This window comes from Neoarius graeffei, chromosome 15, assembly GCF_027579695.1.
Source record: "Neoarius graeffei isolate fNeoGra1 chromosome 15, fNeoGra1.pri, whole genome shotgun sequence".
NCBI lineage: Eukaryota > Metazoa > Chordata > Actinopteri > Siluriformes > Ariidae > Neoarius > Neoarius graeffei.
The window spans coordinates 1065905-1088466 of NC_083583.1; positions in this window are offsets into that span (position 1 = coordinate 1065905).

The window sequence follows — 22562 nt, forward strand, 5'->3', positions numbered from 1 at the left end:
TTTGGCCTCTAGAGGCCGCTGTTATTTCCTTTTCGTGTCATATTTATTTTGGCCTCTAGAGGCCGCCACTGTTCCTGTGTTTTGTGTTTTTTTTTGTTAATTGCCTGTTAGTCCTAATTATCTTCACCTGTGTCCTTAATTAGTTTGTGTATTTATACCCCTGAGTTCAGTCCTCTTGTCACGGAGTCTTTGTGCTGTTATGTTTATCTCCAGTTTCCTTTGTACTGTGTTTTGTGGATCTTCTGAGCTTTTACATTTTTGCCTTTTTCTTTTTGAATTATACTCTTTGTTTTTGTTTTTTTTTGTTTTGCCTTGGATTGTATATAGTGTACATAGTATAAATAAACCTTTTGTTACTTTTTCTACTTCCGCCTCACGCCTCTGCATTTGAGTCATTCCCCTGGTGGCCTAGTGGGGGTTTGCTGGATCATCACACCAACAAACCAGGTTCGAATCCCAGCAAAACCCTAACACCAGCAGTTGACATCTGGTTCAAAAGAAGCCAGCAGGTGTGGGAGGAGGTTCACTAGAGGTTGGAACTAGTAAATGCCAAGTATAAACAATATACAGATAAACACCATAAGCGGTAGAAAATGGATGGAGATAAACACAGAAGTGAGAACCCAGAATATGCTCCAGGAGATCAGGTATGGGTCTCCACAAAGGATCTAAGGGAACCTAACATGTGTAAGAAACTGCAAGCATGTTACATTGGCCCATACAAGGTACTGCGCAGGATCAATGAGGTATCCTACAGACTAGAACTCCCAACTCACAGCAGAATGGCACCTACCTTCCATGTCTCCTACCTAAAACCAGCCATATAAGGTCCCCTAGCCATGGATACACCCACCCAAGAGGCCCCCTCCCCTAACATTGAGGGCGAACCCATCTACCAGGTAAATAAGATCTTAAACTCCCACCGCAGACAGGGGCAGCAAGAATACCTGGTAGATTGGGAGAGCTATGGCCCAGGGGAATGAAGCTGGGTGAACTCCAGGGGCATATTGGACCCTCTCCTTACACAAGAGTTCCACAGCCAACACCCTAACATACCTGCACCTAGAAGGAGAGGGTGACCAAGAAAGATAGTTGCTCCCAGAGGGAGCTCCTTGGGGGGGGGGGGGTTCTGTTAGTAACAGCACTGAAAACACGAGTTCGGAGCAGCCTCCAAACATGGTTGCTCCAGACTACAAGCTCCAAGAGTTACAGCACCCTCTGTCACCTGACTATTAATCATACCACCTGTCTCTCATCCAACAATTACCTTCTCACCTATATAAGCTCAGCTCTCACTTCCCAACCTCACAAAGTATCATTTAATGTCTCATGACTAACTTTACCAAGCCATTTTGATTTCTGCCTGACCTTCCATGTATGACCAGTGTTTACATTTAGTTTTGCCATTTGCTGATTGACTGACCCCTGCTTGTTTCCTGACTATGATTCCTGCTCCTCGATTTGGCTCAGCGTGCTGTTTGCGAAGCCCCCGGTCTCCCCTTCGCTTGCATCCATAAGTGCATGTACTAGTCCTGGGTATGACTTTAAACTGCAACTGGTGGTGAGTCTCAGGTCCGGGAGGACTTGAGTATTGGGTAAAGTGGAGCTACTCCTTAATCACCATTGATCCCAGGTTCGCTCTGACCCAGAGTGGTAGCACCCGCCTAGGTTCCAGATATGGGTTAAATAGTACATCATGAATAAGGCACTGGCAGCAGGGCGCTTTTCAGTGCAATGTGGCAAATGAACCCAACAGAGTCAATGGCACACCACCAGATGGCATGCAGAAGAGCCACTCAAATGGCCAATGGATGGCATCACTCGGCAAGTCAGTTGTCACTGTGGGGCAACTTCCATACCCGTTGGGTCTGTGGCACTTTTGTGCACCACTTGGCATCAGATCTGGAGATCCAGAGAGACAACACGATGGGGGCATGACATCGTTTGTCTTACCTTACTGTGCAATGTGCTTCATTAGGAGAGGAGCTCTGGTGCAGGCCTTGTGGCCCGTCTGTTTCTGTGCATCCTAATGAAGCAGTCATCATTGCTAGCGATGGACAGCTGATGATGAAGTGCCTGTGCGCTGACATTATTATTTTTATTATTAATAATAATCAGAGGTGGGCAAAGTACCCAACTTCATTACTTAAGTCAGAGTACAGATCCCACTGATCAAATGTTACTCTGATACAAATGAAAGTTGTACAGTCAAATTTTTACTTAAGTTATAGTACTGAACTACTTGCTTTTAAAAATACTTAAGTACATTTTCTGTCAACGCATTGTTGTATTATTGCCACACCATTTACAAAACCTAATGCCACTACCAAGGACAGAAATGTGAATTCACAAAATGAATGCATGCTGTGCCATCATGGTGGTTTAATGTTAAACTAGCTAGTCAGTGAAGCTCCACCTGAGATGCTAACAAAATCTTTTCAAACTTGAAATCATATTGGGTAGCTAACGCTACTAGAAAAGAAAGATTTCTACATTCTGTTTATTTGTCAAGATTATGCTGAAACATATTTCTGAAAGGACTTCAGATAAGTTAACATTATTCATGTTAGCATAACTCTGTTTTTACATGCTAACTAACCATGTCCAAGTTAACTATCTATGTGTTATTGTTAGCCGTGGACAAGGCTATGGCAACTTGGCAGGCAAATCCATAGAAAGTCATTTGACTAATCAGACTGCATAGCTATGCTTGCAACGTTATCACTAGCTCTAAAAGCACAGACAATTTCACTGCAAGCTTTCTCTTGGAATAAAACATTTATATACCTCAAAATGCTCCCACAGGTTGGACGGCGAATTTTTGTAGGTCGTGCTGTGATTTGTTTTCGCCAAACAAAGCAAACATTTAAAACAAAACATATCTTTAATCCTTTCAGAAAACTGAAACATGGGTTCTAGCTAAAGCCATGGGTGCATGCATTCCCCAGAAGAACTGCCTCCTTCTATTCTGCCATCAACTGATTGTGCTCAAATAATACTGTTGAGAAATAGTTGAACTTAATTTTATCCAGTCTGTGGACGAGACCTGACCTGAGTGATTACTGATAGGCTGTCTCAGTGTCCCCTGTGAAAAAAAACAATCACATTTTGAAAAGAAAAGAAAAAACATCCACTTTCAAAGCCGCTTCATAGTAATGAGTAATGAGGACCTTGATAGAAATGTAGTGGAGTGAAAAGTACGATATTTGTCTTTCAAATATAGTGAAATTAAAGTCATATAATTCCAAAAAAAAAAAAAATACTCAAGTAAAGTACAGATACTCAAAAAGTGTACTTAAGTACAGTAAGTACTCCAATGTACTTAAGTACTCAAGTAAATGTACTTCATTACTGTCCACCTCTTATAATAATAATAATAATAATAATAATAATAGGCGGCACAGTGGTGAAGTGGTTGGCACTATTTCCTCACAGCAAGAAGGTCCTGGGTTCGAGCCCCGTGGCCGGTGAGGGCCTTTCTGTGTGGAGTTTGCATGTTCTCCCCGTGTCTGCGTGGGTTTCCTCCGGGTGCTCCGGTTTCCCCCACAGTCCAAAGACATGCAGGTTAGGTTAACTGGTGACTCTAAATTGAGCGTAGGTGTGAATGTGAGTGTGAATGGTTGTCTGTGTCTATGTGTCAGCCCTGTGATGACCTGGCGACTTGTCCAGGGTGAACCCTGCCTTTCGCCCGTAGTCAGCTGGGATAGGCTCCAGCTCACCTGCGACCCTGTAGAAGGATAAAGCGGCTAGAGATAATGGATGGATGATGGATGGATATTCACACAGCAGGTCTGGTTTGAAAGCTAAAAGTTTGTCATATGGATATCAATCAAATCAGACTGATTAAAATTTATCCAGCGCTCCTTCAGCATATCCCAAGGAAGAAATCACTATTTTTAATATTTTTTATTATCGCTTCACATTGTGTGGTCAGATCAAGATCATCACACCACAGATGCCACGGCTGAGCCGAGAGTTTTAGGAAACGCGTTTTTTCCTCCTCAATCACACAGTTTAAAAGAATAAAGTGCTCAGAGATTTCCACTTCTCAGAGTGCACTGCAGTCAGGGAACATGAGATGGAGTGTTGTGCTTCTGGATGTAACGGGAGATGAATGTATAAACTTCACAGATTTGTTTATCTGTGTCCTGTTTTTGTCTTAGCTGTTTATAAAGGTGTAATTATTGACAGCAGTTTCCTGTTACTCAGTGATTCTTCACATCTGCCCAAATCTCTGTGACTCTGAAACAGCTGAGCCAAGAATTATTGGAAATGCAGTTTTTGTAGTCAATGTGATTTCTTGACACAAACAAACAAACAAACAAACAAACAAACAAACAAACAAACACATTGTTTTTCTGAGTTTTCTTTCCCATAAGTTTGTAACACTTTTTCTTGTAAATTTCTGATTTTAATTTTGGAAATTTGGAGGGGTTTTTTTTCAGAATATTACCTATTTCCCTAGATCTCTCTCTCTCTCTCTCTCTCTCTCTCTCTCTCTCTCTCTCTGTGTGTGTGTGTGTGTTTTTTTTTTAAACCTGCAATGGCTCTAACACACATCTGTGATTAAATGTGTAACTTTGCCTTTCTTTTTCAATTATACTGTTGGACTAAATTCTGATGGAAATGTGCAAAACAGGAAAAGAACTGGATTTTTGTCTGTTAATTTAAGCAAGGAAGTTAACATTTATAAAACTTTATTTGGTTTTAAATGTTATAATTTAATTGTGGTTGTTGTATACAGTGTTTAATATTAAAAGAAGTTCTGGTTGTGCTCTCTCTCTCTCTCTCTCTCTCTCTCTCTCTCTCTCTCTCTGTACCAGTGTTATTGTGAAAAGTTGTGAATTGTTTGCCCAGCAGGGGGTGCACACTTCTCCTCCCCTTTCCTGTGGCTGGTTTTCACATGACATCCAAAAGCTAGCAATTCCCTTCGGTCCACTGTTACTGGGTTCAAGCGGTGTGGTTCACTGAGCATGTTTCGATTACGTTCATTATGTCTTATATTAAATATAGTTAGTTTTTTTTTTCTTTTTTTTATCAGACATCTAGTTTTTGGGTTTGTTTACCTGACATGTTTCGACATACGACTGTCGTCTTCCTCAGAGTGTCACCGGATGTTAATTGGTGACGCATCTTTTATCAGCTGATGTTTCTGAAGGCGTGGCCTTCCTGTCTGGATTGACAGGTCGGTCACGCCTTCTACTGTCTGTTCGTCCCCTGCAAGATAACAAACATCAGCGCTGGATCAGGGAGGCCATAGAGATCCGTAAGCGAAGCCCGAGGACCATCAACCGGGATGAGGGAGCATACATGCTCTCCCACACCTGGAGTGCCATCTTGCAGGGGACGAACAGACAGTAGAAGGCGTGACCGACCTGTCAATCCAGACAGGAAGGCCACGCCTTCAGAAACATCAGCTGATAAAAGATGCGTCACCAATTAACATCCGGTGACACTAAGAGGAAGACGACAGTCGTACGTCGAAACATGTCAGGTAAACAAACCCAAAAACTAGATGTCTGATAAAAAAAAAAGAAAAAAAAAACTCACTGAGCATGGTTTGTTAACAAATCTAGGAGTAGAGTAGTAGAATAGATCTAGGGAAATAGACCAAATTTCCTATAACTGTTTTCAAGGCCTTAAAGTTAAATGAGTCCAAAGTGAAAGCTTTAAAGCCAACAGTGGTCCAAACCCGCTGCATTCATGGCTGCTGTAACAGGTCATATGACCCAGTTAGTTGTAGCTTTCACAGCATTCCTGCAATTGGAGAGCATGAAGAGACCAAATGAACCAGCTGAGCATACGAAGGAGGAATCTTTGGATTGTAAAGATTACTATAAAAAACTCACAGCCATCCCCACACAGTCGAGTCTGCTCACACCGTTTCATTAGTGGTGTGTGTTTTAAATAAACAATGAAGCAGCGAAATGTGTAAACCTGTCCTATAATATTGTATGAACATTACCGCTCTGGTCACTCTTTTCATTGTACCCAAGATTTATTATCGCTCACTAACGCTGTAATGGAACGTCAAGTCAAGTCAAGTTTATTTGTATCGCACTTTTAACAATAAACATTGTCGCAAAGCGGCTTTACAGAATTTTAACGACTTAAGACATGAGCTAATTTTATCCCTAATCTATCCCCAGTGAGCAAGCCTGTGGCGACGGTGGCAAGGAAAAACTCCCTCAGACGACATGAGGAAGAAACCTCGAGAGGAACCAGACTCAAAAGGGAACCCATCCTCATTTGGGCAACAACAGACAGCCTGACTATAATATTAACAGTTTTAACATGAGGACAGTTTCGTTGATGTTATAGCTCTTCATTGATGGAAACTTGAGTGCAAAACTGTTCATGATAACTGCAGTCCTAAAGTTAGCAAGACAACTGTAGTCCTCAGCCATAAAAGCATTACTGTAAGAGTCCAGAGCATCCTCCAGGTATAACCCTCAACTATCCTCATGGGGCTGTCCTCCACAGGAGCAATGCGATAAAACTCCGACCAGACACAGGGCACCAGGATGGACCAAGCAGGCCCGAGGGGCAGAAGAGGCCAGCATCTCAATCCCAGGACCAACATGTAACTCAGAGGGACAGATTGGGGGGGGGAAGAGAGAGAGAAAGAAAACACATGTTAGGTATGCCCTAAAAATGACAAGTATTAAGTCTGTGTGGTAGGCTCACAGAGACGAGAGTCTTGACATCAGGCATAACACACAACAATGGCATGTTAATATGGTAAAAAATATATCATGACCTGCTCTGGCTGGATGCTTGATTGGGTGATGGGAGCACACTCCTCAGCAATGATGAGATGCAGATGGGACCCTTAGGGCTGGCCAAGACAATTCAGTTACATTTCACCGGGTCTGGGACATGCGACAGAATGTCTGACGGCCGATTCCCTGCAGGCTACGATAGCCAGTCGAGGTCTCCACCCTCTCCACCAAAAGATTTCCTGTTGACTCCATGTAACTCAGAGGGACAGATTTAGGGTGGGGGGGGGAAAGAAAATGCAGGTTGTTAAGTATGCCCAATGTCACCTGAATAAGTAGGAACAGTATACATATTGCACCGAGTACAAGCAGGGACTCCGGCAACTAACTTTGACAGCATAACTAAAAGGAGAGAGCCAGAAGGTAACACAGGCATGAGGGAGCCCCGGGACATAAAGCAGCCAGCCACTGCACCGTCAACAAACTCGAGTGAGCAAGCGAGTGGGGACTGACAGCATCCATACATCCCAGTTTACCAAAACACTCTATGTCTGAGGACCCTCCAGATCTCCTCCTTTACCTCATAAACACCATTAACACAAGGCTTGACTAAACAGATATGTTTTCAGCCGAGACTTAAATGCTGAGATTGTGTCTGATTCCCGAACACTACTTGGAAGGCTGTTCCATAACTGTGGGGCTTTGTAAAAAAAGGCTCTGCCCCCTGATGTAGCCTTCACTATACGAGGTACCAGCAGATAGCCTGCACCTTTTGATCTAAGTAGGCGTGGCAGGTCATAGAGGAGCAGAAGCTCACTCAGGTACTGTGGTGCGAGACCATTCAGTGCTTTAATGGTCAATAGTAGTATTTTATAATCAATACGAAATTTGATTGGGAGCCAATGCAGTGTGGATAAGACAGGGGTGATGGGGTCATATTTTCTAGTTCTAGTAAGGACTCTTGCTGCGGCATTTTGAACTAACTGGAGCTTATTTATGCACTTATTGGAACATCCAGACAGTAAGACATTACAATAATCCTACCTGGAGGTAACAAAAGCATGGACTAGTTTTTCTGCGTCATGTAGTGACATTAAATTTCTTATCTTTGCAATATTTCTGAGATGAAAGAAAGCTATCCGGGTGATGTTATCAATGTGAGTTTCGAATGAAAGACTGGGGTCAATAATCACTCCAAGGTCTTTTACTGCTGCACGTGAAGTAAATAACGTGGATTATTTACTCATCCAGGGGACTTGTTTATGTCCAATAATTTATTATCTCTGTTGAATCACAGAAAGATTTGGTTCATTTTTATTTCTTTATAAAGACTAACTACACTGAGGGAATAAAAAATATACAAACATTATGTTATGTAAATTGTAGAGATTTATGTGGTTAGCTGCATATAAAATGGTAAATAAAATTAATCACATTTACATGATCAGACATTCAGAGACTAACCCCTACCCCCTAACCCTACCCCAACCCTAACCCTAGATCAGACTTTCAGAGACTAACCCCTACCCCTAACCCTACCCCAACCCTAACCCTAGATCAGACATTCAGAGACTAACCCCTACCCCTAACCCTACCCCAACCCTAACCCTAGATCAGGCATTCAGAGACTAAACCCTAACCCTACACCTAACCCCTACCACTAACCCCTACCCCAACCCCAATCCTAGAGCAGACATTCAGAGTCTAACCCCTAACACCTAACCCCTAGCGCTAACACCTAGTCCTTACTCTAACACCTAGCCCTAACCTCTAACCCTTACTGTAGCCCCTAACCCTAATCCTATGGAATAGTTTGTCTTGCATGGTTAGCGTTCCATTGTACACAGCTCGGCTGCAATCATTTTCACTTGCTCCCAGATGCTGAAGATCCCGTACCCAAGCACATACAGAATAATTGTACGACTCAAGAGATTTGTAAGCCTTGGGATTGTCAAGTGTGTTGGCACTCTGCATATTTACAAAATAGTTTACTATGGCAGGCCTGCATAGTCACTGGAGAAGGGCTTTATCCGCTGCATCTGGGTTGATTCCTGCAATTAGAGCAAGTTTTGATTGATGTCCTCATGTAGAAATGATATCCAAAGAGTCTGTGTACTTTCCCCTTGGCTGTTTTTATGGTCATTGTTATGGATTTATGAAAAACATGGAATTTTATTTGGCAGTGAAGCTACCAATAATAATGAAAATCCTCTTATTGGCTCGATCCTAAAGATGGCAGTGCTTGAGCTTTTTCCGGAATTCCGTGACATCTGTGAAAATTATCCTTTGCTGTGCTCAGCAGCAGAAAACAGACACAAAACTGTACACAGTGAAAGCCAAGCCAAGCTCCTGACTAATCCCATACCGGAGTGGTGCTAATAAAATATTTCATTCACTTATATTGATTAAAAATATCCAATAAGTTAATGACAGTGTTCTGGGGAAAAAGGGTTAAAGGAGACCATCAAACAACTTGGGATTAAAGTTAAAAAACAAACCCTATGGCGGAGATTCCTAAGTTATCAAGCTGCTTAGATCACAAACTTCTCCCCATATAGACATGTCTAGCTCACTCTGGACCAGAACGCAAGGGAAAGCAGTCTGTTATTTTTCTCTAACATTTTTACAGTCAGTGAGAAGATGTAAAAAAACAAACCAGTCTTTCTCTGAGATTAGAACCAAACTACTTACTGCACTTACTGTCCATCCTCTGTCTCCATCAGTCACGACATGGACTGATGAGGATGAAGTGGTGCTGAGCGATGCTGTTCATGCACACATGCAGTAAATCTACCCCACAGGGTGCGCTGAGGCGGAGTGTATGGATCATTAACCCTCTCTGGCTGAGTGTGAAACACAACAGTATCCAATGGAATTATGAAAAAAGTAAAAGCCTAAATGTTGGAAGGGATATTTCAGCTTTCCTGAAAGTTGGCATGGATACGCCTTTACCATCCTGATGGAGATCAACACAGATGGACAAACAGCATCAACACACAATAGAGTTGTGGAGAAAAATGTGGAAAATCACTCTGTGCCCAATTTCATTGGGTGGTTGCCATGGTAATGTGATAATGGGCTGCACCACATGTGTCAGACATGGGAGAGATATCAGCTCATTAACAACTTCACACACACACACACACACACACACACACACACACACACACACACACACACACCCCTTTAATTATTTAGCATTAAATCCAGAGGTGATGTGCTGGTGGAAATGTGGCTGTAGCTGTGTGTGTGTGTGTGTGTGTGTGTGTGTGTGTGTGATTTACTATATAATTTAATGCTTATTATGAATGATAATGCTATTAATTTATAATGACTAAAAAAAGAAACAAAAATATATAAATTAGTTAAAACAGTTTTCTTCTATTTACTAAACATTAAATAATCTTTACATTTAAATAATATTTATTAAAATATTTTGTTTATCTTCTTCTTCTTCTTCTCTGTCTTCCATCTCTCTCTACGAAATGTCAAAAAAAGATGAAAAACACTCCATTATGAATATGAATACAGTTGATGACATCATTCATGACATCACACAAATCTCCAGGAAAAACAGCCATCACTTTACTGAGACAGATGCAGTGATATTACCTTGGCAACTGTGCACCCATAGGTGTTGCTATGGCAACCAAAATTAGCAGCACCTTGGAGTGCCTCTCCTTGGACAAGTCATCGAAGAAAAAAGTGGAGATAGAGAGAGAGAGAAGGAGAGAGACAGATAAGTGTGATGGTTTGTGTGTGTGTGTTTGCAGTCTGAGGTTTTATTAAAGTGTTTTGTTCGTGTCACAGTGCAGGTGTTGGTGAAACACAAAGAAACCAATATTTTCATTGAGTTTTGCTATAAAACCATCAGTGAATCTGAATATGCAAATTAGTTTATGATGTCATCTGGTGAGTTGTACTGACTTTTTGTATTTGTTGCTTTTATAAAACACATCTGGCAGCCAGATGTACAGCAGCTTCCCTAGCGCTGATCTGACTGTGATTATAGATGACAGGACACGCTGCACCATCCCATAATACTCTGTGATGAGCTGAGGTATAGATCGTGTGCGGGACACAGAATGCTGTCTGACGTCTTGGCTCTGAGTTTCCTCACAAACAGTTGCTAGACTTCGCACATGTTCGTTAAACGTGTGTGTGCTGCTGAAACTCTCAGTGTGTCTTAGCATCAGTAATAACGGTGATTATTTTTAGTCACCTTGTAAAAGTCATCCTTCTCATCTTTACCTCAGAGCGAGAAATGAGGAAATGCAGCTCACTCCACGTGCTCACATCCACCGGCCGAGCTGCTCCTCCAGAACAAAACATTGATTTTGTGTCTCAAAGTTTTCTGTGAAAAAAATGTCCTGCTACTTTGCAGAATCCATGATCGATGTTCACAGAGCCACAAAACCACGTCACTGCTCCTTGTCCATGTTTCTCACAGGGTCTCAGGATTTAACCTGATAAACATAGTGGTAATGTTCATGAGCTAAAAGTTTGATTTCCATTTCATCTGATCACAGAAACATGACTTGAGGCTGTGCTGAGGTTTGGTGAAGTTCAGTTTCAGGAAGAACTTCTTTAGTCCAGATCTTTAAACAGCTCGTTTTTATTGATGTCGTGTGACTTTACAAACCCCGAGAATTAATTCTGACATTGCAGATGATCCTGCATCATCTGTCTGACAAATACAGCTGTTCCAGACTTTTGAAACATTAACAAGTCTAAAATTCTTCAGAGGTGCCAAAAATTTATCACACTATTCTCCTTCAGTGGAAAGTTGGAAGTTTGATGAATGTAACCTCAGTGCAGATAATCCAATTCAGAAAACTCGTGTCTGATTAGTTATTTCTAAACAGTTAACTGCAGTGTCTTGCAAAAGTATTCACCCCCTTGGTATTTGTCCTGTTTTGTTGCATTACAAGCTGGAATTAAAATGGATTTTTGGAGGGTTAGCACCATTTGATTTACACAACATGCCGACCACTTTAAAGGTGCACATTGTTGTTTTATTGTGACACCAACAATAATTAAAATGACAAAACAGAAATCTGGAGTGTGCATAAGTATTCACCCCCTTTCGTATGAAACCCCTAAATAAGAGCTGCTCCAACCGATTCACTTCATAAGTCACAGAATTAGTTGATTAAGATCCACCTGTGTGCAATCAAAAGTGTCACATGATCTGTCACATGATGTCTGTATACAGTGCTGAGCGTAAATGAGTGCACCCCCTTTGAAAAGTAACATTTTAAACAATATCTCAATGAACACAAACAATTTCCAAAATGTTGACAAGACAAAGTTTAATATAACATCTGTTTAACTTATAAAAGGAAAAAGTAAGGTTAATAATATAAACTTAGATTACACATTTTTCAGTTTTACTCAAATTAGGGTGGTGCAAAAATGAGTACACCCCACAACAAAAACTACTACATCTAGTACTTTGTATGGCCTCCATGATTTTTAATGACAGCACCAAGTCTTCCAGGCATGGAATGAACAAGTTGGCGACATTTTGCAACCTCAATCTTTTTCCATTCTTCAACAACGACCTCTTTTAGTGACTGGATGCTGGATGGAGAGTGATGCTCAACTTGTCTCTTCAGAATTCCCCATAGGTGTTCGATTGGGTTCAGATCAGGAGACATACTTGGCCACTGAATCACTTTCACCCTGTTCTTCTTCAGAAATCCAGCAGTGGCCTTAGATGTGTGTTTAGTCATGTTGGAAAAGTGCACGATGACCAAGGGCACGGAGTGATGGTAGCATCTTCTCTTTCAGTATAGAGCAATACATCTGTGAATTCATGATGCCATCAATGAAATGCAGCTCCCCGACACCAGCAGCACTCATGCAGCCCCACATAAGGACACTGCCACCACCATGTTTCACTGTAGGCACCAGGCATTTTTCTTTGTATTCCTCACCTTTGCGATGCCATACAGTTTTGAAGCCATCAGTTCCAAAAACATTTATCTTGGTCTCATCACTCCAGAGTATAGAGTCTCAGTAGTCTTCATCTTTGTCAGCATGGGCCCTGGCAAACTCTAGGCGGGCTTTTTTGTGCCTGGGCTTTAGGAGAGGCTTCTTTCATGGATGGCATCCATGCATGCCATTCCTCTGCAGTGTACGCTGTATTGTGTCACGGGAAATAGTCACCCCAGTTTGGCTTTCTACTTCTTTAGATAACTGCAGTGAACTTGCATGACGATTTTCTTCAACCCTTCTCAGTGGCGTGCACAGATAGACACGAGGTGGTGCTCAAGCAGCTGCCCCTCTGCCCTCTGTCCAAAAAAGTGCTCTTTTGAATTTTTTTTTTTACAGTTTACTGAGGCCAATGTCGACATGATCTTTTAGAAAAGACGCGGCATTAAAAGCGTGTGAAAATAATGTCCCGATGTGTGCCGCCTCCGCACACACACTGGACCTCTGTCTCTCTTGCTCTGTCACATGAACAAGCGTGCAGTGCATTCAATGTGAGGTTGCAGCAGCATAGCGTCCTGGAAGCCACGGCCTTGTCGTAGCGCAGACAACACATCGGGCAGTCAGTCAGCTCTTCCCCTGCCCCACCAGCCAGGTAACACATGAATCGAGTGAAAATGTATTGTTTGCCCTCTAAGCCCAAGCTGTAATTATTTTGTCATGAAGTAGCCCGTCGCATACAGAAACAACTGCACATAAGTATTATATTTTTTGCTAGACCATTTTCAGATTTAGGAAAACAAAAATTTCTTTTTCTGTTTGGTTCAACTAGAGATTCCTGGCAAAGTCAAAAAGCCTTGATGTAATAAATTAACATTAAGTGGTTGTTTTACACCTTTAAAAACTAAAACGGGTCAGTGGCGACCCGAACACAAGAGGAGGGTTAAATCTCAGACTTTTATAATAAGGTGTTCCACATGCACAAAAAAGTGCTCTTTTTTCCCCCCAGAGCACTTGCCCCCCAAAATGTCTGTGCACGCCACTGACCCTTCTCATCAGAAGACGCTCCTGTCGAGGTGTTAACTTCCGTGGACGACCTGGACGTCTCTGTGAGATGGTTGCAGTTCCATCTTTCTTAAATTTTTGTACCACTTTTGCTGCAGTATTCTGACTGATAAGTAAAGCTTGCTGATCATCTTGTAGCCTTCACCTTTGTGGTGTAAAGAAATTATTTTCTTTGAGGAATTCTGAAGAGACAAGTTGAGCATCACTCTCCATCCAGCATCCAGTCACTAAAAGAGGTCGTTGTTGAAGAATGGAAAAAGATTGATGTTGCAAAATGTCGCCAACTTGTTCATTCCATGCCTAGAAGACTTGGTGCTGTCATTAAAAATCATGGAGGCCATACAAAGTACTAGATGTAGTAGTTTTTGTTGTGGGGTGTACTCATTTTTGCACCACCCTAATTTGAGTAAAACTGAAAAATGTGTCATCTAAGTTATATTATTAACCTTACTTTTTCCTGTTATAAGTAAAACATGTTATATTAAACTTTGTGTTCATTGAGATATTGTTTAAAATGTTACTTTTCAAAGGGGGTGTACTCATTTACGCTCAGCACTGTAAATCAACCTGTTCTGGAAGGACCCTGACTCTGCAACACTACTAAGCAAGCAACATGAAAACCAAGGAGCCTCCAAACAGGTCAGAAACAAAGTTGTGGAGAAGTATAGATCAGGGTTGGGTCATAAAAATATCCCAAACTTTGAATATCCCACGGAGCTCCATTAAATCCATTATAGCAAAATGGAAAGAATATGGCACCACTACAAACCTGACAAGAGAAGGCTCTGCCCACCAAAACTCACAGACCGGGCAAGGAGGGCATTAATCAGAGATATTTTAAGTTCGTTTCTTAGACAAGGATATTTTTTAAGCTTGTTACCTTGTTAACAGTTTCGGCGAGAATCTCCCGCCTTCTTCAGAAACAGTCACCAGATGTCGAGTGGTGACGTGCCTTATCAGCTGATGTTGCGTGCAGGAGGCGTGAATGTCCCGCCCAATTTGACAGGTAGTCCACGCCTCCTGCTGTCAGGTCGCTCCTCCAGGACGGCGCTCCAGGTGTGCGACAGTGCATACGCTCCCTCGTCCCGGTTCATCGTCCTCTGCGCCCGCTTGCGTATCTCCACTGCCTCTAAAATCCAACGCTGGAATCTATTTTCTTCAGCGCGAATGACTCTGGGCTCTTCCCAATTCATTATGTGATTTTGCCGTTTGCAGTGGTCTGAAATGGCTGATTTTAGGTTTTCTTGGTGTGCTTTTTCTTTTTCGGATCTTGTGAGTCTTCTTGTTGTTTCTTTTTCACATTCTAATTGGTGTTCTTTCCTTCGAGTATGGAAGCATCTGCCCGTTTCACCAATATAAACTTTATTACATGAACGGCAAGGGATTTCATAGATGACGTTGCATTTATTGTCCAGTTGTATTTTGTCTTTGGGGTGAACTAGCAGCTGTCGGAGGTTCTTGTATGGTTTGACCGGGGTGTTGATGTGGTATTTCCTCATGGATCGTTGGATGCGTTCTGTGACTCCTTTTATGTACGGTAGTGTGACAAAGCCCCGGTTTGTTTTTTTCGGTGTTTTTTCTTGTTTGTTTATTTTCTTTTATTTGTGTCTGTAATTTCCCTTTCCGAATTGCCCACGGTGGATATTGGCAGTTTTTTAATGCCTGTTGGATGTGTTGTTCCTCCTCCTGTCTGTCTTTCTCCTCCGTGATGTTCTGTGCTCGGTCGTATAGTGTTCTGATTACTGACATTTTGTGTGCGATAGGATGTTCAGATGTCCAGAGAAGATATTGGTCGGTGTGTGTAGGTTTTCTGTATGTTGTAATTCTAATGTTCCCTTCTTCTGTATGGTGTATTTTTAAGTCCAAAAAAGCTATTGTCTTGTCCGTTTCCTCTTCGTGTGTGAATTTGATGTTGCCTGTCTTGTCTATGGAGTTTAAATGATCCGTGAGTTGTTGTGTGTGGCCTGTTTTGGTTATTTCAAGAATGTCATCAACGTATCTTTTCCAGAAGATAGGTTTGCAGTCATCCGGTGCTGTTTCTATGGCTCGGGTTTCCAGATCCTCCATAAAAAAGTTACATAGAGTGGCAGATAGCGGGTCCCCCATTGCAAATTCCTCTTTTTGTCTATAGATTATGCCTCTAAATTGGAAAAATGTGGAAGTGGAAATGAAATGTAATAGTTTTGTTATGTCCTGTACTGTAAGTTTTGTGCGTTTTTTCAGGGTTCTGTCTGCTTTTAACCGGTTTTCTACTATGTTGAGAGTGTTTGTGACTGGTGTTTTTGTAAAGAGGGATATGACGTCATGCGATACAAACATTTCATCCTTTTTTATCTTGATTTCCTTTAATTCTTTCGCCAGTTGTTTTGAGTTTTTGCAGTGGTATTCCGTGAGTCCGAGGAGTGGTTTGATTATGTCTGCCAGCGTCTTGGAAAGGTTGTAAGTAACTGATCCTATACTGTCTACTATGGGTCTTAGTGGTGCTCCGGGTTTATGAATTTTCGGTGTGCCGTATATCCGGGGGGTGATGTTTGCTGTGGGGATGAGGTGGTTGTATGTTTGTTTATCGATTTTGTTGTCATCCAGTAACGGTTTGAGTAATAGCTTTAGTCTTCTTTTCTTTTCCTCCGTCGGGTCTTTTTTTAATACTTCATATGTGTTTGGGTCCGTGAGCATTTCATTCATTTGTTTTTCATATTGATTAGTGTCCATGATAACCGTGGTCCTCCCTTTATCAGCCGGTAATATTGTTATTTTCTTGTTCTTTGTGAGTGTTCTGATGGCTTCCATTTCCTGTTTAGTTGTGTTTCTGGGTGGCGGTTTAGCTGAGGTGAGGATGCCTGCTATTTCGTTTCTTAATGCGGCTTTCTGTCCTTGGTCCTGTATCATATTGCACGCTAGTTCCGTGGCTAATATGAATTCTTCATGCGGGATTTTATTTGGTGTGATGGCATAGTTTAGTCCCCGTGAGAGTATAGTGCGTTCTGCTGTTGTTAGTGTGTGTTTAGACAGGTTGCAAATCCATTTTTCGTTTGTTTGCTTGTCCTTGCATTTATTTTGTTTCTTATTGATAAGTCTGTTCAGTTTTTTAATATGGCGTGTTTTTGTTTTTGAAAACTCTTGTTCTTGTATTGCATTCAGATGTTCTTCCATATTTTTTTCCATGTCACTGCTGAATTTAAACCGGCGTTTGAATTCTTGTTTTCTTTGTGCTATTTCTGTGTTTAAATTGTTGATTTTGTTAGTCGTGCATCTGATTCTTTCTCTTACCAGAGTCATTCGCGCTCTTTCGATGGTCCTTTCCGCGTTTCTTGTTGGTATCGGATTTTTTATGTAGAGGCTTGCTGGAATGACGCCTTCGTCTTGGCAGCGGAGATTGAAGCGGAGATGGTTTCTTTGTCGCGCCAATTTTTTTCCTAGCTTTTCCAGGTAGCGTACCTCTTTGGCACAATCTTCTCCATAACTTATTTTTAATACGTAGTGGATGTTCATTATGTCTAACTATTACAAATATTTTAAGTTCGTTTCTTAGACAAGGATATTTTTTTAAGCTTGTTACCTTGTTAACAGTTTCGGCGAGAATCTCCCGCCTTCTTCAGAAACAGTCACCAGATGTCGAGTGGTGACGTGCCTTATCAGCTGATGTTGCGTGCAGGAGGCGTGAACGTCCCGCCCAATTTGACAGGTAGTCCACGCCTCCTGCTGTCAGTATGTATGTCAGTATATATACAAAATGTCAGTAATCAGAACACTATACGACCGAGCACAGAACATCACGGAGGAGAAAGACAGACAGGAGGAGGAACAACACATCCAACAGGCATTAAAAAACTGCCAATATCCACCATGGGCAATTCGGAAAGGGAAATTACAGACACAAATAAAAGAAAATAAACAAACAAGAAAAAACACCGAAAAAACAAACCGGGGCTTTGTCACACTACCGTACATAAAAGGAGTCACAGAACGCATCCAACGATCCATGAGGAAATACCACATCAACACCCCGGTCAAACCATACAAGAACCTCCGACAGCTGCTAGTTCACCCCAAAGACAAAATACAACTGGACAATAAATGCAACGTCATATATGAAATCCCTTGCCGTTCATGTAATAAAGTCTATATTGGTGAAACGGGCAGATGCTTCCATACTCGAAGGAAAGAACACCAATTAGAATGTGAAAAAGAAACAACAAGAAGACTCACAAGATCCGAAAAAGAAAAAGCACACCAAGAAAACCTAAAATCAGCCATTTCAGACCACTGCAAACGGCAAAATCACATAATGAATTGGGAAGAGGCCAGAGTCATTCGCGCTGAAGAAAATAGATTCCAGCGTTGGATTTTAGAGGCAGTGGAGATACGCAAGCGGGCGCAGAGGACGATGAACCGGGACGAGGGAGCGTATGCACTGTCGCACACCTGGAGCGCCGTCCTGGAGGAGCGACCTGACAGCAGGAGGCGTGGACTACCTGTCAAATTGGGCGGGACGTTCACGCCTCCTGCACGCAACATCAGCTGATAAGGCACGTCACCACTCGACATCTGGTGACTGTTTCTGAAGAAGGCGGGAGATTCTCGCCGAAACTGTTAACAAGGTAACAAGCTTAAAAAAATATCCTTGTCTAAGAAACGAACTTAAAATATTTGTAATAGTTAGACATAATGAACATCCACTACGTATTAATTAGAGATGCAACAAAGACACCAATGATAACATTGAAGGAGCTGCAAAGATCCACAGTGGAGATGGAAGTATCTGTCCATAGGACCACTTTAAAAATCCCAGTGGCTAGATGTGCTAAGCTAATAGAGACATACCCCAAGAGACTTGCAGCTGTAATTGTAGCAAAAGGTGGCTCTATAAAGTATTGACATTTTTTTTTGGGGGGGGGGGGGGATACTTATGCACACTCCAGATTTCTGTTTTTTCATCTTAATTATTGTTTGTCACAGTAAAAAAAACAATGTGCACCTTTAAAGTGGTCGGCATGTTGTGTAAATCAAATGGTGCTAACCCTCCAAAAATCCATTTTAATTCCAGCTTGTAATGCAACAAAACAGGACAAACACCAAGAGGGGTGAATACTTTTGCAAGACACTGTAGATTCATTTTTATACATTCTAGTTTGTAGCTTCTGCTTCTCCTGTATAAATTTGTTTATAGTTGTTTTAATTGTGTGTTATTGTGTTTGCATTCAGAAATACTGATTTATTTGTCAGTGTTCATGAAGGAAGGACAGAGTTAATTATTTTATTTTTGGACACATGAACTGGATCCTGAAGGGAAGCAGGACAACACTCAGGGAAACGTTCATAAACCTGATGAGCAATAAACACTAAAAATCCATCAGTGCTCTAAGAATAAAACAGTCCTGCATCTTTAATCAGAAACCCAATGTGTTTCAGTATGTCTCTTAGTATGGAAAGATAAATAATATTAAATAATCCAGATTAAATAGTTTATTTTGATATAAAGCATGATCAGAGTAAAATGATGCTGAAAAAACTCCGGTTCCTGTGAAAGTTCCCTAAAGTCCACTTCAGTGAGTTGAGTGGAGTTCAGAGTCGATGTGAAATCTCACTCCGGGACTCGTTCAGTGGTTTCTCATCCAAACTGACATTTCCAAACACAAACCATGTTTAATGCATGTTCCAGAGCTTCATGCTGATGTTTGGGGAACTGCAGCGTGAGCAGACTGGAAAGCAGTGACTGGGATTTTATCTCTCTGTCCTGTTTGGAGCTGAAGACATGTTTAACACATTGTGTACTTTTACATCATCAATCATCTCTCAGTTATTTTCTAATCTCTCTCTGATTTTATTTCACTTTTAGCGATTTGTGAGAGTCAGAATTAAACACAGCTCAGTACCTCACTTTATTAAACTTATGCTCTGGAGCTGTGGGGAAAATCTGGGACTCAGAAATACTTTATCTCCTGGCTAATGAGAACCATACGGAGATCTGAGAGAGACATTTTATTATCCTGTACACAATGCGATAAAATAGTTTAAATGTTGAAGAATCAGTCTCACACGTCACACCTGGTGTTCCCGGGAATGTGTCTGGATCCACTGTGACCTGGACAGGATAAAGTTCTTTAATGTTAATAGATGTGGCTGCTTTCTTCATACTCAGCTTGGTTTTTTTCCCCTCCTAACTCTTTTTGTTGTTGTTGTTATGGCCTCCAGAAGCCGTGTCAGGGATCATACAGGCTTGAATGCAGTCTCAGGGTTGAGTTTATTAATAATAATCATGGCAGAGAACCTGAAGAAGAACATCACAGTGAGGAGACACACAGAGACAGTAACAGTGACAACACAGAACCAAACAAGAGAACACAAGAGAACAAATAACCCGGTTTAGTAACGCTGTCACTGACTGAATGCAGGAGTGAGACTTCACACATAACGTCAGAGGTGTTTATAGCGAGTGTTCTGATGAGGAACAGGTGAGTGTAATCAGACGGCGAGAACACAGAGACGCTGCTTGTGATCGGTCATGTGACACGGGATCAAAGGAGGCAGACATGACAGACGTGATACTGTGATTTATTTCCTCATATTATATATTTAAAGGAACAGTCCACTGTACTTCCATAATGAAATATGCTCTTATCTGAATTGAGACGAGCTGATCCGTACCTCTCCGAGCTTTGCGCGACCTCCCAGTCAGTCAGACGCAGTCAGACGCGCTGTCACTCCTGTTAGCAATGTAGCTAGGCTCAGTATGGCCAATGGTATTTTTTGGGGCTGTAGTTAGATGCGACCAAACTCTTCCGCGTTTTTCCTGTTTACATAGGTTTATATGAGCAGTGATATGAAACAAGTTCAGTTACACAAATTGAAACGTGGCGATTTTCTATGCTATGGAAAGTGCACACTATAATGACAGGCATACTAACAACCTTCTGCGCGCTTCGGCAGCGCATTGATACGGAGCTCAGATATCAATGCGCTGTCGAAGCGCGCAGAAGGTTGTTAGTACGCCTGTCATTATAGTGTGGACTTTCCATAGCATAGAAAATCGCCACGTTTCAATTTGTGTAACTGAACTTGTTTCATATCACTGGTCATATAAACCTATGTAAACAGGAAAAACGCGGAAGAGTTTGGTCGCATCTAACTACAGCCCCAAAAAATACCATTGGCCATACTGAGCCTAGCTACATTGCTAACAGGAGTGACAGCGTGTCTGACTGTGTCTGACTGACTGGGAGGTCGCGCAAAGCTCGGAGAGGTACGGAACAGCTCGTCTCAATTCAGATAAGAGCATATTTCATTATGGAAGTATGGTGGACTGTTCCTTTAATATTGCTTATGCAAGTTATTCCAGAGTTCCATATTTAATATGTTCACAGATGAAATCATCAGGGTGAAATACTGTGAGGAAAAAACAGTCAGTTGATAAGAAAGAAATAAAAGAAACACTTCAAGGTCAGAACTGTGTGTAACTGAGACATGCCTCTTTTTTGGGTAAGCTCCACCTCTCAAGCCAGGGCACCACAACAGGGGAGGTAAAGCAGTTTATTGTCTGGGGCTCCGAGTTGAAGGAGGCCCCTGAGGATGGCTGATTCCACAGCAATGACGATGTCATGACAAACAGGATTTAAGGGGCTTCTCATGAACTTGTCCTTGCTGTGGATTAACATAATCAGCCGTCCTCTCCTACTTCTACTTGATTCAATAAATTCTGTGATGGGTTGTGTGCAGGAGCCACAGTGACATGTCCAGAACCCCCCGCAGGGCCCCCTGTTGCCAAAAGCTTCATCATTACAGAGCAGCAACCTCAAAACTAAATGCAGATGAGAGGACAAGGGAAAGAAACCATGTTTTCAAAATTAATACTTTTGTTTTTGAGATTAATTTGAAATATATATTACATTAAAAAATTAAAGCCTCACTCACAACCCGCCGTAAGTGTTTTGGACACACACGGGTTGCAGGGTTTGGTAGCTCACAGCTCCAGACACGCTGGTTTTATACCCACTCCTGGCTTGCATCAAACGCAAGTTATGAGTGTTTGTAACGTGCTAATCACATGCATCACACACACTTCACAAGTGCGGCCTGTACTCATCTCATCTCTTTATCTCTACCCGCTTTATCCTGTTCTACAGGGTCGCAGGCAAGCTGGAGCCTATCCCAGCTGACTACGGGTGAAAGGCGGGGTTCACCCTGGACAAGTCGCCAGATCATCACAGGGCTGACACATAGACACAGACAACCATTCACACTCACATTCACACCTACGCTCAATTTAGAGTCACCAGTTAACAGGGGCAGTTCTAGGTGCGGGGCCACAGGGGCCATGGCCCCACCTCTAATTTGATTGGCCCCTGAAGTGCCCCTGTTCTGTCAATCAACTGGCGAGAAGAACAACCGGAGAATTCAATAATCACTGGTGCAGTTCCACCCCCAAACTGTTGGTGGCAGTGCGCTTGTTAGCGATGTTAAGTTGTAATTTGTTTGGTAAGATAGCAATAGCTTTGACCTGTTTAAGCTCAAGATTTTGTGTTAATCTTAACTATCGTGTTTGACAGATATAGAGACAGAGAGAGCATGAAAAGAAAGACGCAGGGAATTCAGCAGTTTCTTATCAAAAGAAAAACTGAAAGTGAGGGTTTAAACGAGGGCAGCACAAGTACCCAGGCACCAGCGCCACAGGACGGTCAACAACTGCAGTAGCAGTCTGCTAGCCCAAGCCCCTCTTCACCAGGTCAGAGAAAACATGATGTAGTAGGCAAAAACAGATGACTACAAATAATACAATGTATTGTACTGGTATTTCTGGAAATGATATTAATTGAGATCGCATAGAGGAGAAATGCACAGTTTAAG